This window comes from Rousettus aegyptiacus, unplaced genomic scaffold (assembly GCF_014176215.1).
Source record: "Rousettus aegyptiacus isolate mRouAeg1 unplaced genomic scaffold, mRouAeg1.p scaffold_m13_p_3, whole genome shotgun sequence".
Classification (NCBI taxonomy): domain Eukaryota; kingdom Metazoa; phylum Chordata; class Mammalia; order Chiroptera; family Pteropodidae; genus Rousettus; species Rousettus aegyptiacus.
Window position 1 is genome coordinate 96,095,942 of NW_023416306.1, and position 18,160 is coordinate 96,114,101.

General features: G+C 34.7%; 1 pseudogene; it reads right to left on the reverse strand.

Annotated features, from left to right (window-relative positions):
* Window positions 1-506: 506 nt before the first annotated feature.
* On the reverse strand, window positions 507-625 carry LOC118601283 (annotated as a pseudogene).
* Between the last annotated feature and the right edge of the window lie 17,535 nt (window positions 626-18,160).

An 18,160-nucleotide genomic window follows, 5' to 3' on the forward strand; every position in this document is an offset into this window, starting at 1 on the left:
ACCAGACCGAACCCAAAGTTTATTTCTCACTATCCTGGTTTTTTTATTCCTCTCTCAAGCCCTATTTCATAAGTGAATAAATAATTCTTGTTGAACCTCACCTATACTGGAAGAACAAGGCAGCTCAGGTACTATGGATGATCCTGGCAACTTCACACACCCTAGTATGATGGATGTGAAAGAAACACATCTCAAAGTATATTTGAGCAAAGGGCATAAGGGCAACTTCTCGTTAACTGCTCTTACTCTGAACCCCAAAAGAGTATACAGAAAGCTGTCCAATCATCACTGAAAACGTTAAGGGCTCAGAACCATGCATAAGAGTTCATAATGAGGTTAAGTCACATTTCTGTCTCCCTGCCTCTGTACTTGCCCTCACTGAAAATCTTCCATGAAATTGGGTTAAAATAACAAGGGTCTCCTCCTCCTCCTCCTCCTCCTCCTCCTCCTCCTCCTCCTCCTCCTCCTCCTCCTTCTTCTTCTTCTTCTTCTTCTTCTTCTTCTTCTGCCTACAGCACCTGGTCTTCCTAGGCGGACTTCCATCCAAGTACTAACCAGGCCCAACTTTGCTTAGCTTCTGAAATCAGATGGGATCAGGCATGTTCAGCACAGCATGGCCATAGACAATAAGGGTATTCTTGAAGAGAGGAAAAAAAAGAATTACCAAAGTATTCAAATAAACATATAAGGTAGAGCTTGATAGGATCTAGTCCTATTCTCTTTAGTAGCTAAAGAGAACAACAAAAAAGTATAACAGGCTCACATTCTGGGGGCAAGAGAGAGTATAAGGCTAATTATTGATCAAAGTATTCTAGTTTTTCTTTCTTTTTTTTTTTATCATCTTTTGACAAAACTATTTCTTTATTCTTCTGCAGCTACTTTCTTAAACCAATGTCATTCTCATAAGTACACCATCACCCCAAATGTGTGCCTATGTCAATCAACTGGAAATGCCTCAAAGAGAGCTCTACATGGCAAAGTTAGGGCAAGTGTAGGGTAACCTGAGCAACTGTCTAACTTAGGAATGGGGTCCTTCACGGAGGATTTAGATTAGATCTTTCTATCTAGTCACTTTATTTTATAGATTAATTCCTTAACCTAAACAACAAATATTTCTAAATTTCTATGCAGCAGGCACTGGAGAGGTAAGAAACTAACTCTAGAGAATCTAAAGCCACCCATTTGGTTTCAAACCCTGGACCAGGGCGCCAAGTCTTCTGACTCCTGGCTGAGACATTCCCCAACACACTCTACTTCTTCTAGGGTCTCCTTTACTCTGAGAACATGAGTTAATATCTGCCACAACTCTTATCTCTAGACAGGCAAATTCCTAATCAAAAAAAAACATCAAATGCGAAGTTACAAAGAAAGGCCTCTTTCCTCGGCTCCATTAGGCACTTAACAGGCTAATAAGAGCAAAATCACATTTTTTGAGCACTGCCTCTGTGCCAGGGCCTGTTCTAAGTGCTTCACCTACACTGTCCCATTTAATTCTCACAACCACCCTCTTGGATAGGTTTTCTTGTTATCCTCATGTTACGAATGAGAAAACAGAAGTTTAGAGAGGGAAAAAAAAAAAAGTCCAGAATCTCATAGGTCGTAAGCAGTAGCCTTAAACTCAGCTCTTCCCAGAAACAAAGCCAGAACTGCATAACTATTTTCCACAGCTCTACTGCTCAGTAATGTAACAAAAAAACAACCGATCATGCTGCTGTTTATGATCATTATTTCTCTGATTATACGAGAACGTTGGCAGATACAAGTCACATAGAATTATTAAATATTCTGTGACTATGATACTGTCAGATGGGAATGATTTATCCTTATGCCTTGTGGACCCCCTCAGCTCTGACCACTATATCATTTTGAGGAGTTTTGCAAAATAGAAAACAAAAGTGACGATATTTTAAATCAAACAGGATCCATCAGTTATACTGTGCCTATATCTCTATGTAAATGTTGAGAGGTTTCCTCTAATTCTTAGAGCCACCTTATACACCAGCTTCTCTGTAAAGTGGAGAAACCATGTTTGAAGCATATTGGGCATGGCAGAATAATAGAGAACTCTACCACAAGGGGATTTCCTGTGTATCTCTAATGTTTCACTAATTAAGTCTTAGAAGCATTTAAGCCTGGCTTCATTGTGTGTACCCACAGGGCAGTCTTGAAGGAAAACAAAATCTATTTCCATGAGTCATGCACCAACAACAGTGAGTAAATGGATTTGAATTGTTAGGATTTATAATCATATGAAATTTAGTTTCTCTCTGTGAAAAAGATTAGCTCTACAGACATGCAGCTTTTGGAAGCCAAATTTAGTGAAATGTATATTTTTTCCCTTTGTAGTGTATCACATAACTTAGCACACATACTATCTGTCTAGATATGACTTTTTAAATCAGAGAGCCCTAGAAGCTAAGGGTGCAAACTTCTTGCCAATATGCTAGAAAAAATTAGGATAGGAGACTGTTTTGTTTCCTGTAATAAAAAAGGAAACATATTTAAAACATTCATGAAAAACACCATGTGGTGCTACATTTTTGCCTTCCCAAATCTAGATCTACCCTTAAACAAATCTCATTACCAAATAAACTCAAAGACATTAAAAATAAGTCACCTCTATGATATTTCACCACCTATAATTATTTTATTCCCATCAAAGATGCATAAAATGCATTTAAGATTTAGTTCTGCCCTTGTCTTAGTGTGTAGTAAATCCCATATAGGCCCAGCTTTATACCCATTTATTTAATTAAAGGACCTATTCTGCAATCAAAACAATTGTGTGACTTAGCATGGGCAACTAAGACATGATTTAAGAAAAAAAATAAGAACCACAGAGCCCCTCATTTGGTGTACTCTCAGTGGACCCAGTTTGCCCATCAGTTAAACAAAAATACAGACTTCAACTTACAGGACTTTTGTAAAGCAAAAATGATAACATTTAAAAAGCTCTTTTAATTGGGGAACAAGAACTGTTCTATTTAAAATAGTCTGGGGCTTGACCACCACCAGGAATCATGGAGTGCCCAGGCCATGTTCAATCTCATAGCTTCTCGTAAAAAAAAAAAAAAAAAAAAAAAAAAAAAAAAAAAATCCATTTAAATTCCACCTTCTAGCCTCTTTCTTGATCCTACATGGTCAAGTGACTTTCAAGTCAGCCCTCTTATTACCTCAATGGAAAGGTTCTGCAGAAAAACTCCTATATATACACATACACACACACACACACACACACACACACACACACACACACATATATTTAAAAACCAGAATTGATACAAAAAGCCAGAAGCTCATTGAACATAAAAATAGACTGGAGAAGTTCCAGAAATTCTTCAGAGACTGGAGAGAAATACACAAACTACCCTCCCGCATCTTGAACTCTTGCACATCACTGCCGTAGGTGTCAGGAAGCTTTGTACTATGAGAACATTCTACCATCCCACTTAGTAGTTGGTCAGTGTGTCTCTTCCTCACAGACTGAACATATTCCCCATGAGGGCAGGGGCTGTATCTGCCTCATTTCATTTAAACTTCTGACACCATGCTTAGCACACGATTTGCACTCATAAATGTTTGCTAAATCCATGAATTAATTACTTCATACACTAGTTCAGCATAGTCATGTAGAAAAACTTGACCTCAAAATATGGAGGCTTCTAGCCCTGATTTCCATTTCTCAAATGCATCAAGTTTTCCTCATTAAGTCATATAAATACAAACCCAAATCATATGACAAATAAGTATTACAGGATTCTCTTTTCCATTTCCATTTTAGTTGGTTTTCATGGAACTTGTGATTTGAGAACACTATAAATGTGTTTGGTGCCTGAAGAATTTTTTTTCTTAGTAAAATGAAAAAGATTTCTATCTCCTCACCTCCAGGCAAAGTAGCCTACCACCTGTGATTTTAAATTCTAAATTATATATTCATACATGAATAGAGTCTATTTCAAAAGGCATACTACAATAAAATACATGAAAACTGTCCAAATTACATACCTAGAAAGGGCTAACTAAATCACAAATGTATTTACTAACATTAATATATTTAACAAATTTCCATTATAGTATTTGGTAATAATTTACTTTTGACTTTAATTATTTTTCTTCTGATCTGACAATTATTGTTCTTTCTAAAGTGAATTTCTAAAGAAGTGAATCCCCTGCTTAAACTACTTTGCATGCTAAACCATTGACCTTGTATGTTAGGCCTTACCCCGGCTCTTGCTTAGCTCCCCAGCCTCACTAATCTTACATTCTTTCTGTACCCCACCCAGACTGAACTACATTCAGTTCTACAAAAGTGCCAAGCTTGGACATGGTTCTATAGTGTAGTGGTTAGCATGTCTGCTTTACACGCAGAAGGTCCTGGGGTCTGCGCCCAGTGAAGTCATAGCCCATAGTCTACGGCCATGCCTCCCTGAACAAGCCCAATGTCTGATCTCAGAAGCTAAGCAGGGTTGGCCCTGGTTAGTATTTGAATGGGAGACCACTTAGGAAGACCAGGTGCTGTAGGCATTAAAAAAAAAAAAAAAGAAAAGAAAAAAAAAGTTCCAAGCTCATTCTCTCTCTCCTCTGAGCTTTCACATGCCCTGACCTTCTGCTTCCTTACTCCCTCTGCCTTGTTAATTCTTATTCGTCTTTCAGATCTTCACGGAGGCATCATTTTCTCCAGAAAGCCTTTTCTGAGAACCACCCTCACCCCCAATGTGAAGTTATGTGCTACCTCTGTGTTTCTCATAATACCTAGATCATAACTCTGTGCTGTCATATTCTCACCAAAGTAATTGCTTATTACCTATATGTATTCCTAGACAGCTGCTAAGTAGGTATATTGAATTAATGCACGCCGAAAATAAATGTATGCCTGCTAAAAGATGTAGGATAGATGACCAAGTGGTCCATTCCCTCTAGGAGTTTATATTTTTTTTATCTTGATTATGTGAATGAATAAGACAATCACCTTACATCATGGCTTCTCCCGGATAGCAAGTATTTTCTATGAAACTAAGGCCCAAATTATTGCCTCCATTTGAAGAGCCTTACTACTCTCTGAGGCAACTATATGTAATCGAGATAGGAATATTCTAGAAGGATTTACTTTAACCTCACACTAATAGTCATCACTCACTGTGGTACTATATTGCTTTTAAAAAATAACCTTTAAAAAATTTCCATTGCTTATGTGAGAATTATAGATATTACATCATATATAGATCTGTCACATGATTAAGTAAAACTACTTAAAGGAAGTATTGATTTTCACATTGTTTTAAATGTATAGTTTCTGTAGGGTTTTTTTAACTTCTGCACATAACAATCAATAAATGCTTAATGATGATAGTGATGATCACAATGGAAATAGTAGTAGAAATAAATGAAATAAAAGGATAACACATCACCAAGAGCTCCAAGTTGTCCTCCGAAGCCTCTAAATGTGTTTTATGCAAGGCTCATTTTCATAGGTGGACGTCGTGAAAGAAATTCCCAGTTTTAAAAAGAACACCAATTCTGAAAGATGTTGTTGACATTTGTGACCCCATGGAAATTATTTCAATCTGTGAACAATTTATTTTCAGTCTTTGTGTACAACACAGAAAATTCAGTCGGCTCTCTATCACATACCACCTACCTCGGCATTCACTCTCTTTTCTTAGCTCGTCAAGATACAAAATAATCTAAACAAAATCACTACAACACTGACATTTTCTTCAAATACCATAATAATTGCTAAATTGGACTCACCAGAAACAAAAGGAAATTTTATTTTCTGTTGATCACATACGTGTTTTTATACGTGAAAAACGACACGATCATTCTCTACCAGACTGCTTCTGCCAACAGCTGTGACTGATTGGGATTCACATAAAGCCCTTGGTCTTGTATGAGCATGACAAAAGTCAAATTAGGTGGGCTGGGAGCAAAACAAAGAGCTCCAGAAAAGGAATCATCTCAAACTCATCATTTTGACAGAACTGTCTTCATGCCAGTGTGCATGCTGCTTCATTCAATGATGTGTACAGGTCAGAGGTTAATCAACTTCAATTTGGCATGCATATTGAGTAGTTTTTTAGTCATCATTTTATATTTCCAAATGAGAAGAGGCAAGAAACACTTCACGTTAGTGGAGCATTTTCAAATGACAGCTTTTAACTTCGGAGACAGAATTTCTCATTTAACTTTGAAATTTTTTTTCCTTAAAACTGCTATAAGACATTCAAAACATAAATATCTAGGTCACCCCTTTTTGACAGTTTTTTTGAGATATAATTGACACTAAATGGATTGCACATATTTAAAGTGCACAATTTGGTAAGTTTTAACACACGTATACAAAGATGAAACCATTACCTGCAATCAAGATTACTAAATTAGCCATCATTCCAAAACTTTCTTCCTGCCCCATTGTAATGCCTTCTTCTTACTTCTGCCACAGACCATTCTCAGGCAACCATATCTGCTTGCTATTATTACAGTTTGGTTTGCTTATTCTAGAACTTTATATGAATATAATCATATAGTATGTATTCTTTTTACTCTAGCTTCTTTAACTCATAATTATTTTCAAATTTATCCATGTTTCTCATGTAACAATAGTTAATTTTTGTTTGTTGTTAAGTGGTTTTCCATTGTTTGGAAATCCAACAGTTCATCCATTTACCCATTCATGAACATTTGGATTGTCTGTCAATTTTTATGGTTATTACAAATAAAGCTGTTATGAACATTTGTGTACAAGTCTTTATATGGACATATGCTTTTATTTTTTCTTGAGTAAATACCTAGGAGTGGAATGATTATGTCTTAGAGTCGGTGTATGTTTAACTGTTTCCAAAGTGTTCACGTCATTTTACATTCCCACCAGTGATGTATGAGAGTTCCAGTTGCTCCATACCCACACCAACACTTGGTATGGTCAATCCTTTTCATGTTAGACATTCTAATTAGTATGTAGGATTGTTCAATTATCATTTTTATTTACATTTCCCTAAAAACTAATGATGTTGAGGATTTTTTTTCCCCATCTTCCTCTCCCTTCCCCGCCGAGGATTTTTTTATGTGCTTATTTGTCATCACATATCTTCTTTGTTGCAGTTCAAAAATGTTACCCACTTTTCAAAACCGAGTTCTTTGCTTACTACTGTTGTGTTTTCAGAGTTCTTTGCATATTCTGAACACAAGTCCTATCAGATATGTGGTTTGCAAATATTTTCTCCCAGTCTGTGGCTGTATATCTTTTCATTCTCTTCACAGTGTCTTTTGAAGAGAAGTTCTTAATTTTATTGAGGGCTAACTTATTAGTTTTTATTTTGCATTTAAATCATCTATCTAATCCAAGGTCACAAAGCCTTTCGTCTATTTTCATCTGTATATTTTATAAGTTAGATTTTATATTTAGGGCTATGATCCATTTTGAGTTCATATCTGTATATGGCATGAGGTATGGATGAAAAGTTTTTATGTTTTGTTTTGTTTTGTTTTGTATACAAGTACCCAATTGTTCCAGCACTATTTATTAAAAAGAATATCCTTTCTCCAGGGAATTACCTCTGTACCTTCGTAAAAAAAAAAAAAAAAAAAAATCAATGATCATTCCACTCAATTTTTTCTGTAACCTAAAACTACTCAAAAATATAAATTCTATTAATTATTTGTAAAATGAAAACAAATTAACTGATCATATATGTGTAAGAGGTTACCTTTTAATTCCCACTCTTTTCTCCACAAGCTACTAAAATAAAGCACCCAAGAGTATCTTTCACTAGAAACATCATAGCAGATACTTGATCCTGCAGGAAGTTTTACTGGTTGTTAAGAGCCAGAATTCTCAAAGATCATACAAAATCAAAGAAGAAAATGGACTTGTAATATAAAATTTAGAAAGGAAAACAGCTCACATCCAGTTAAACATGGTGCTTATAAAAATACAAGCATGTATCACTGCTTCATTCTCCACCTTATTATATGAGATAAGAGGAATAAAAAGACAAAGCCCCAAAGTTAAAGAATCTGGGAGAGTAGACAACAGTAAGTAAGAAATAAAAAAAAAAAAAATTGAAATCTGGAAAGCAAAAAGATGAATGGTCATTAACGTAGCAGACCAGGGAAAGTTCAAAACTGAATACCTACATACGGCAAGGAAAGCCAACGGAAAGTAAGGACCTAGACACTCAGGTACCAGTTATTTCTAAAGGCAGAATACAGGGTGAAGCTGAAACAGGAAAACTAGTTCTCCCCATATAGGTTTCCCTCCACTGGTCACTCCGCATGAATAATTTGGGCTTCTTCACGGAAGGGTTGTTGAATTCCAAGAGCAAAGAGTGGAGTGGAAGCTGTATCTTTTTTGATCTAGCCCCAGAGGTAACATAGCATCACTTCTACCATACCTTATTGGTTGGAGTAGTTACAAGTCCCGCCAAATTTAAGGAGGGTTGGGGAGGACAATATGGACCCCGCCTCTCAGCAAGTAGAGCATCAGTTGCATTGTAAGAACATGTAAGATGAGATGAATTGGTTAGTGGAGCCCTATCTTTGGAAAATAAAATCTGCCACAACTACTGACTACTTTGCTTTTTTTACAAATAACGGAGGCCCAGAGAAGTCTGTATAATCCAAATCACACAATCAATGGCAGAGCAATACTAGAAGCCGGGTATCTGAACTCCTAACCCGCATCCTTTCCCACTAACTCACATTTGCCTCTCAATTTTTATAAAACACTATGGTGAGATAATAAAGTTAATGAATCGAGAGAATTTAGTACAGGTAAAGTTTGACCTGACTCCTAGATAAGGTTTTCTTGATTTAGTAAGTTCAGACTATAAAGAAACTGCTATTAGCCAATAGAGCAATGAAAGTTAGGAAATGTCTAATAATCCTCAGATCATAAAAGTTAATGAAGTCAATCGAGGAAAGTTTTACAAGTTAATCTTCTTCAATGCTGAGTTGTAATGACATTATAAAATCTAGGAATATAATTTCATAGATAATTTCATTTCTTTTTCAAAGAAAGGGAATACTTGAAAAATTCTAGTGTGAGTTAAATCTTTAGCGATGGGAATCGGGCATAGTTCTCTGACCATGATAAATTTCAACAGTGTTACTCATTTTTATAAGTTTAACTCTCCTAATATATATATTAATAATAATGGATCAATTAGAGATTATCTATTATAATAGATTAAAGTGTCACCTTAAAACAGGTATAAGTCATCAGCAACAGAAAGAAGATAAAAATAAAAAAAGGAGATCAGGAACTTCTGCAAGAGTAGCTTATATAAGAACAACTCTGAAGCCAGGAATAACTAGAAAATCTCAATAAGCTACCAAAAAAAAAAATTCATTTTCTAAGGCATTGAAGAGCAACCAAGGCTGCCAGAACTTGAGAGAAGGAAAATGAATTGCAGTGACCATGACACCATCTATCACCTTTTCTTAAAACACTCAGGGATAAAAAGTCAAGTAAAAACAGTGGCTCAGAGATTTTATCAGTTTGGTAGGGACAAAACAAGAAAAATTGGAATTTAGGACAGCCAGAAATTAGAAGGAGCATGGTCCAGGAAAAAGGAGAATCATAAAGAAGTGAGCTGGAAGTTCTTGGCCATTTTTCCCCTTGAGCATTTGCTAATTCCCAAACCACAAAAAGCGAGAAGCCAGGAAATCAAGCGGGAGGAAACAGCTAAGAGATTAAATCTAAGCCAAGTTTTTGGCTGTCTTTTTGTGTTGGAGAAATAAAAATTAAAGTTCAAGGCTAACCAAGAAAGAAATGATAAACATCCAAGGCTTTTAGTCAGACCTCTCCCCAAAGGCTTTGTAGTAAAGCAAAACAGAAAGGGACCAGCTCTCACAGAGACTTTAATCCAGCCTTACTCATCTTCTTGATTGTATTAAGATGACTTTCCTTTACTCTATCTACCATTTAAAAAACCAACTAACCAACTTCTTCTACCTGATATAAGATAACGTCATTCAGACCCTTTACAATTCTTCTTGTACAATGTATACATTCAAGTTTTTTTTTAAAAAAATTACTAAGCATTCCAGGAAATAGAAACAAATGACCAAAACCTAGGGGAGGGGAGAAATCAGAAAATAAACAATAGATTGAAAGATGATCCAGATATTGGAGCTATTAGACATATACTTTAAAGTAATTTTGATTAATATTTTTAATAAGCTATATAAGATGGAGCTCTTCATCAGACAAATAGAATCTGAAAAATACAATAGCTGAAAATAAAAACTCAGTAAACAGAGTTCAAGGGATAGTAGATACAAAAGTAGAACAATTTAGGAAACTGAAAGATAAGTTAATAAAATCAATAGAATATGTCAAGACTAGAACATGGAGAAAAAATGAAAAATACAAAAAGCACAAGAGCTATGTAGTACATGGTAAAATGGCTAATATCTGTACAACTGCGGCTTCAGAGAAGAGGTATGAAAGAATGACGTAGGAGCTAGATGAGAATTTTCAAAAGCTAGCAAACATCTCAAGCCATGAATTTAAAAAACTCTAAACACAAGTAGGATAAATATCATGAAAACCACACTTAAATGCATCATGCAAAACTGCTTAGAGCTAAAGTCAAAGAGAACATCTAAAAGCAACCAGAGAAGAAAGACACATCATCTTTAAAGAAGAAATAATAAGACGATTGGATGACTTGTCAACAGAAAAAAAAGAAACTAAAGTAAATGAAATGATATTATTAAAATGCAGGGAAAAAATAACCAATTGTGCATTACACACCAAGCAAAAATATTCTTTAACTATGAAAGAAAAATAAAGATACATTCAGGCAAATAAAAAATCTAAGAGCTTATCGCCAAAGACCCACACTAAGATAAAATATTAAGGTAAGTTCTTCCTGCAAAAGTGCAATGATTTCAGATGTAAGCACAGAAATACAGGACAGAACACAGAGCAAGAAAAGGTAATTATGTGATCAAATTCAAATAATTATTGAGCTTATAAAACAATAATGTAGGTTTAAAATATATGTAGAAGTAAAATAAATGACAACAATAGCACAAAAGGCAAGGGGGTTAAATAAGATAAAGCATTCTACAGACCTTGTATATATTGGGAAGTGGTAAAAATACTAATTTATAGTAGATCTATTTAGTCAAGGATACATTGAAATCTCGAGGGTAACGTTAAAAGAACAGCAAAAAAGGGCAAAACTAATGAGCTAATAGAGGGTAAAATGAAATATTTAATTCATAAAAGCCAAAAAAAAAGAAGAAAAAAGAGAACATGGGACAAATACCAAAAAAAAGGATAAATTTTGTATCTATAACCAAATATGTCAGTAATTACATTAAATGTGTGAATATACAATACTGCATTATTATGGGCTGAATGTTTGTGTCCCCTCAAAATTCATTTTAAAATCCTAAATCTCAAGGTGATTGTGTTGGTGGGAGAGGGCTTTGGGAGGTGCTTAAGTCATGAATGGGATTAGTGCCTAATAAAAGAAGCTCCACAGAGATCCCTAGCCCCTTGCAACCATGTGAGGACAGAATGAGAAGGTACTAGCTACAAACTAGGAAGAGAGCCCTCACTAGAAGGTGACCATGCTTATGCCTTGATTTTGAACTTTCAGCCTCCAGAGCTCAGAGCTGTGAGAAACAAATTTCTATTGCTTATAAACTACCCAATCTGTGGTGTTTTGTTATAGCAGCCAGAAGGAGCTAAGACGTGCATTTATCCAGTGCAGCTCTCAAGGAAGTTTAACATGTTACAAATTTTTGCTATTACAACAATGCAAAAATAAACGTGTGAGAGCTTCTTTAAGGTGTTATATAAAGTGGAACCATAAAGGCTGTACCTCTTCCATTTTATCAGGTCTTACAAAATTGTTTCCATTGGATAAAAACTCCTCTTTCACCACATTCTTGCCAATGATCGATGTTACTAAACTTGTAAAAATTTGCCAATCTGATGAGCATAAAGTAGTGCCTTGTTTTAACTTGCATTTACCTTGTCATTAGTGAAGTTAAATATCTTTCATACATCAACTAGTAGGGTTTCTTCTATCTGGTTTATATATCATTTGCCCCTTTTTAAATAGAGTTGTTTTTATTTTTCTTATTGTCTTGTTCCTCCTTAATATATTTCATATATTAGTTGCTGGCTTCGGTTACTGGATATGTAATGATGCTCTTCACCCAGACAGGAAATAAAGAAATTCAGGCACCTTTTTCAGTAACAGTTAATGAGTTCAGTGTCAGATAATGTATTTCAAATGCCTATTCAAAATGGCTAATTTTTAACATAATGATGTCTTTTGCATACAAATTTTAGTATAGACAATATACTCATTTTCTTACTTGACTTGTGCTCTTAATGTAAGAATTTCTTTCTTGACCCAGGGATTAAAAATATCTTCAAGTTTTAAAGTTTTTGTTTTTTCTTTGGGGCTTTAATTATTTTTAGGATGTTAATTTTGTGTGTGGTGTAAAATAAATATCCAATTCCCTCCCTATATAGACAACCAACTGTTCCAGTATCATTTATAAAAAGATCTGTACTTTACTTATTGATTTATGCCACTACCTCTGCCACTACCCTACTAGTTGATGTATGAAAGACATTTAACTTCACCAATGACAAGGTAAATGCAAGTTAAAACAAGGCACTACTTTATGCTCATTTCTATTTTCCTATCCTCGTGCCAATGTCACAATGTTTTAATTGTTACCACTTCACATTAAATCTTTTTATCCAATAGGATATACCTCCTCCAATTTATTCTTTCCATTATTTGCCTCTTCTTGGCACTTTATTAGTCCATGTAAATTTTGGTTTAATTTGTCACATTTTAAGATTTTTAAAAAACTTGTTAGAATTTTTATTAGAATAAATTGACTTTAGGTATTAATATAGGGAGAAAGGAGAAATGACATCGATATCGAGTAATCTAATCCATAATCTTGACACATGTCTTCATTTATTTAATTCTATTTTATATCCTTTAGTAAAATTTTATAATTAACTCATACAAGGTCTTACCTATCTTTTGTCAAATATATTCTCAGTACCTTAAAGTTTTTGTTGCTGTTGCAAATCATATTGCTTCTTATATTTCCTAATTTTCTAATATATATATAATTTGCATCAGATAACATTGATAAAATCTCTTGTGAGTCCTAATAATTTCTCTGCAAATCTTTGATTTTTGTTGTCATGAAACTAATTTAATCATTTATTTACTTATTTTAATTTATTTTAATTTTTACTGTCATTTATTTTCCCTCTCTCCCCCTTCCTCCCTCCTTTCTGGTAACCACTAGTCCATTGTCCATGTCTTTGAGTCTCTGTTTGTCCTGTTCATTTGTTGCTTTTAGGTTTATATCTCACGTATAAGTGATATCATGTGATTTTCAATTTTTTCTTTCCCACTTATTTTGCTTAGTATAATTATTTCAAGGTTCATTTATGTTGTTGCAAATGGCAGTATTTCATCTCTTCTTATGACTGAATAATATTCCATCGTATATGTGTACCACAGTTTCTTTAGTTAATCATCTGTTGTAGGACACTTCAGTTGCTTCCATGTCCTGGCCACTGTGAATAATGCTGCTATGAACATTGGTGTGCAAATATCTTTTTGGATATGGGTTTTCAAGTCTTTGGGGTAAATACCCAGTAGAGGGATTGCTGGATCATATGGTAGATCAATATTTTTTTTTTTTTTGAGAAACCTCCATACTGTTTTCCATAGTGGCTGTACTAATTTGCAGTCCCACCAGCAGCATATGAGGGTTCCTTTTTCTCCATTTCCTCTCCAACACTTGTTATTACTTGTCCTGTTGATTATAGCTATTCTAACAGATGTGAGATGGTATCTCATTGTTGTTTTGATTTGCATTTCCCTAAAAGCTAGCGATGTTGAGCATCTTTTTATATATTTGTTGACCATTTGTATATCTTCTAGGGAGAAGTGTTTGTTCAGCTCTTCAGCCCATTTTTTGATTGGATCATTTGTTCTTGTTGTTTTTGAGTCATATGAGTTCTTTGTATATTTTGGATATTAGGCCCTTATCAGAGGTGTTGCTTGCAAATATATTTTCCCATTCAGATGGTTGTCTCTTTACCTTGTTGACGGTTCCTTTTGCTGAGCAGAAGCTTTTTAGTTTGATGTGATCCTATTCATTTACTTTTACTTTTACTTCACTTACCTTTAAGGTCAAATTCATGAACTGTTCTTTAAGTCCAATGTCCTTGAGTTTAGTTCCTATGTTTTCTTCTATGAATTTTATTGTTTAAGGTCTTAAATTTAAGTCCTTAATCCATTTTGAGTTAATTTTGGTGTGTGGTGATAGAAAATAGTCTAGTTTCGTTTTTTGCAGGTGGCCTTCCAATTTTCCCAGCACCATTTATTGAAGAGACTTTCCTTTCTCCACTGTATGCTTTTGGCTTTTTTTTTTAATCAAAAATTACTTGCCCATATAAATATGGGTTTCCTTCTGGACTCTAGACTCTGTTCCACTGATCCATGTGCCTGTTTTGCTGCCAATACCATGCCATTTTGATTATTGTCGCTTTGTAGTGTAATTTGAAGTTGGGCAGAGTGATGCCTCCAGCCTTGTTCTTTTTTCTCAGGTGGCTTTGACAATTTGGAGTCTTTTGTGCTTCCATACAAATCTGATAATTTTTGTTTTATTTCTTTAAAAAATGCCACCATAGGATTTTGATGAGGATTGCATTAAATCTGTGTAATGTTTTAGGCAATAAGGTCATTTCAGTTATGTTGATTCTTCCAATCCAAGAACACGGAATATCTTTCCATTTCTTTGTATCTTCTTTGATTTCTTTTAATAGCATCTTGTAGTTTTCATTATATAGGTCCTTCACATGTTTGTTTATTTCTAGGTATTTTATTCTTTTTGTTACAATTGCAAAAGAAATTATTTTTTGTACTTCTTTTTCTGACATTTCGTTGTGAGAGTATAAAAATGCTACGGACTTTTGAACATTGGTTGTATATCCAGAAATTTTACTGTATTTGCTTATTGTTTTCTAGTGTTTCTTGTGGAGTCTTTAGGGTTTTCTATATAGAGAATCATGTCATCCTCAAATAGTGACAGTTGCCTTCTTCATTTCCTATTGGATGCCTTTTATATCTTTCTCTTGCCTGATTTCATTCACTAAGACCTCCAATGTTATACTGAATAAGAATGGTGGTAGTGGACAACTTTGCTTTGTTCCTGATCTTAGAGAGAAGGTTTTTAGTTTTTCACCATTAAATATAATGTTGGCTGAGGGCTTGTCATATATGGCCTTTATTAGATTAAGGTATTTTCCTTCTATACCGATTTTGTTAAGTGTTTTGATCATAAATGGGTGTTGTATCTTGTCAAAGGCTTTTTCTGCATCTATTGATATGATCGTATGATTCTCATTTTTTATTTTGTTTAGGTGCTGTATTACATTAATGAATTTGTGTATGTTGAAACATCCCTGTGACTCTGGGATGAAGCCCACGTGATTGTGATGTATAATCTTTTTAGTATGTTTGCTGTATTCAGTTCCCTAGTATCTTATTTAGGATTTTCGCATCTGTGTTAATGAGAGATACTGGTTTGTAGTTTTCTTTTTTTGTGTTATTTTTACCAGGTTTTGGTATCAGGGTGATATTGACCTCATAAAATGAGTTGGAAAGTATTGCCTCCTCTTCAATTTTTTGGAAGAGTTTGAGGAGAATATGTATTAAATTTTCTTTGAATGTTTGGTAGAATTCACTGGTGAAGCCATCTGGCCCTGGACTTCTAGGTTTTGGTAGATTTTTGATGATTGTTTCAATTTCCATAATGCTGATCGGTCTATTTAGATTTTCCAGTTCTTCTTGATTCAGTCTAGGAAAGTTGTATTTTTCTAACTACTAGTCCATTTTTTCTAGGTTATTAAATTTGGTGTATTCTTGGATGATCCTTTGTATTTCTGCAGTGTCTGTCCTAATTTCCCCTTTTTCATCCCTGATTTTGTTTATTTGTGTCCTTTCTCTTTTTACTTTAGTGAGTCTAGTCGGGGGTTTGTCAATTTTATTAACCTTCTCAAAGAACCAGCTCTTTGTTGCATTTACTTTTTCTATTGTTTTTTTGTTTTCAATTTCATTTATTTCCGCTCTAATTGTGATTATTTCTTTCCTTCTGCTGACTTTAGGCTTCATTTGTTCTTCCTTTTTTAGTTTTCTAAGATGAAGCATTAGGTTGTTTATTTGGGCTTGTTCTTGATTTTGGAGATAGGCCTGTAATGATATGAACTTTCCTCTTATGACCACTTTTGGCATGTCCCAAAAGTTTTGCTATGTTGTACTATCATTATCATTTGTTTCTATGTATCTCTCGATCTCTCTCGTTATTTCTTCTCTGACCCAGTTATTCTTCAGTAGCATGTTGTTTAATCTCGAATTGGAAAGAAATTGGTTTTTTCCAATTTCTTTTTACAGTTGATCTCTAGTTTCAAAGCATTATGATCAGAGAATATGGATGGTAGGATTTCAACCCTCTTATATCTTTTGAGGCTGTCTCTGTGTCCCAGTATGTGGTCAATCCTTGAGAATGTTCCATGTGCACTAGAGAAGAATGGATAAGCAGTTGTTTTGGGATGAAAGCTCTATAAATGTCAATGATGTCTAGTTGATCTAATGTGTCATTTAAGAATGTTATTTCCTTATTGATTTTCTATTTGAATGATCTGTCCACATCTGACAGTGGGGTACTTAGGTCTCCTACTATGATAGTGTTTTGGTCCGTTTCTCCTTTTAGTTCTACTAGTAATTGCTTTACATATTTTAGGACTCCCTGATTCGGAGCATAAATATTAATAAGTGTTGTCTTCTTGATGCATGATTCCCTTTATCATTATGAAGTGTCCCTCAGTATCTTTTTTCACATTTTTTATTTCGAAGTCTATTTTGTCTGATATTAATACCACTACTCCTACTTTTCCCTGAATGCCATTTTCTTGAAATATCATTTTCCACCCTTTCACTTTGCGTCTATATTTATCTTTGGAGCTGAGATGTGTCTCCTGGAAGCAGCATATGGTTGGGTTTTGTTTTTTGATTCAATCTGCAACTCTGTGCTTTTTTTACTGGTGAGTTCGGTCCATTTGCATTTAAGGTAGTTATTGAAATATGAGGTCTTCTTACAGCCATTTTATGTTTTACTTTCTGGTAGCTCGGTGTTTCCGTTGCTTCCTTGTCCTTGTGTTTCTGTTTTCTTTATTTTGTTTGGCTTTTGTGGATTTTCCCTTTGGTCCTTCTTGTTTTAGGTTATATACTTTGGTTCTAAATCTTTGGCATGTGGTTACCATTACAAATATAAAGGATAGTTTACACACACACACACACACACACACACACACACACACACACAGTCATCCCTTTTCTTCTGCACATGCCTTATCTCCATTCCCCTTTGCAAGTTTGGATCTTTGAATTCTCCCCTTTTCAGTCATCATTGTCTCAATTTGTCCCTATGTATGCCGAATGTTCATTACTATCTTGCTATAGAAAATTTCTTCTTACTTTTAAGCTTATAATGCCCTGTTCTTAGTAAGGGTTGCACTCTGCCTCTATCAGCCTGCTAGTCACTTTACTCTTAATTTTTTTTTTTTTGTCATTTTGTTTTAGGTGAGATGACTCCTTTCAGTATTTCCTGTAGTGCAGGCCTTATAGTGGAGAATTCCCTCAATTTTTGCCTGGAAGGGTCTTTATTTCTCCTTAATATCTAAAGTAGACTTAGCTAGATACATTATTCTTGGCTGGTAGTTCCTTTCATTTAATACTTTGAGTATTTGATTCCACTCCTTTCTGGCTTGTAAGGTTTGTGCTAAGACTTACCATTATCTAATGGGTTTTCCTTTATAGGTTACCATCTTCTTTTCTCTGGCTGCCCTGAGAATTCTGTCTTTGTCATTGATTTTTGATAATCTTAATTCAATATGTCTTGGTGAAGGTCTTTTTGGGTTGAGATAATTGGGTGTTCTATTGACTTCTTGAATTCCAAGCTCCAGCACATTCCTTAGATTTGGGAAATTCTCATCAACTATTTGTCTGAAAATGCTTTCTAATTCCTGCTCCTTTTCTTCCCCTTTGAGAATTCCCATTATTCTTATGTTTTTTCTCCTCATGGTATCAGC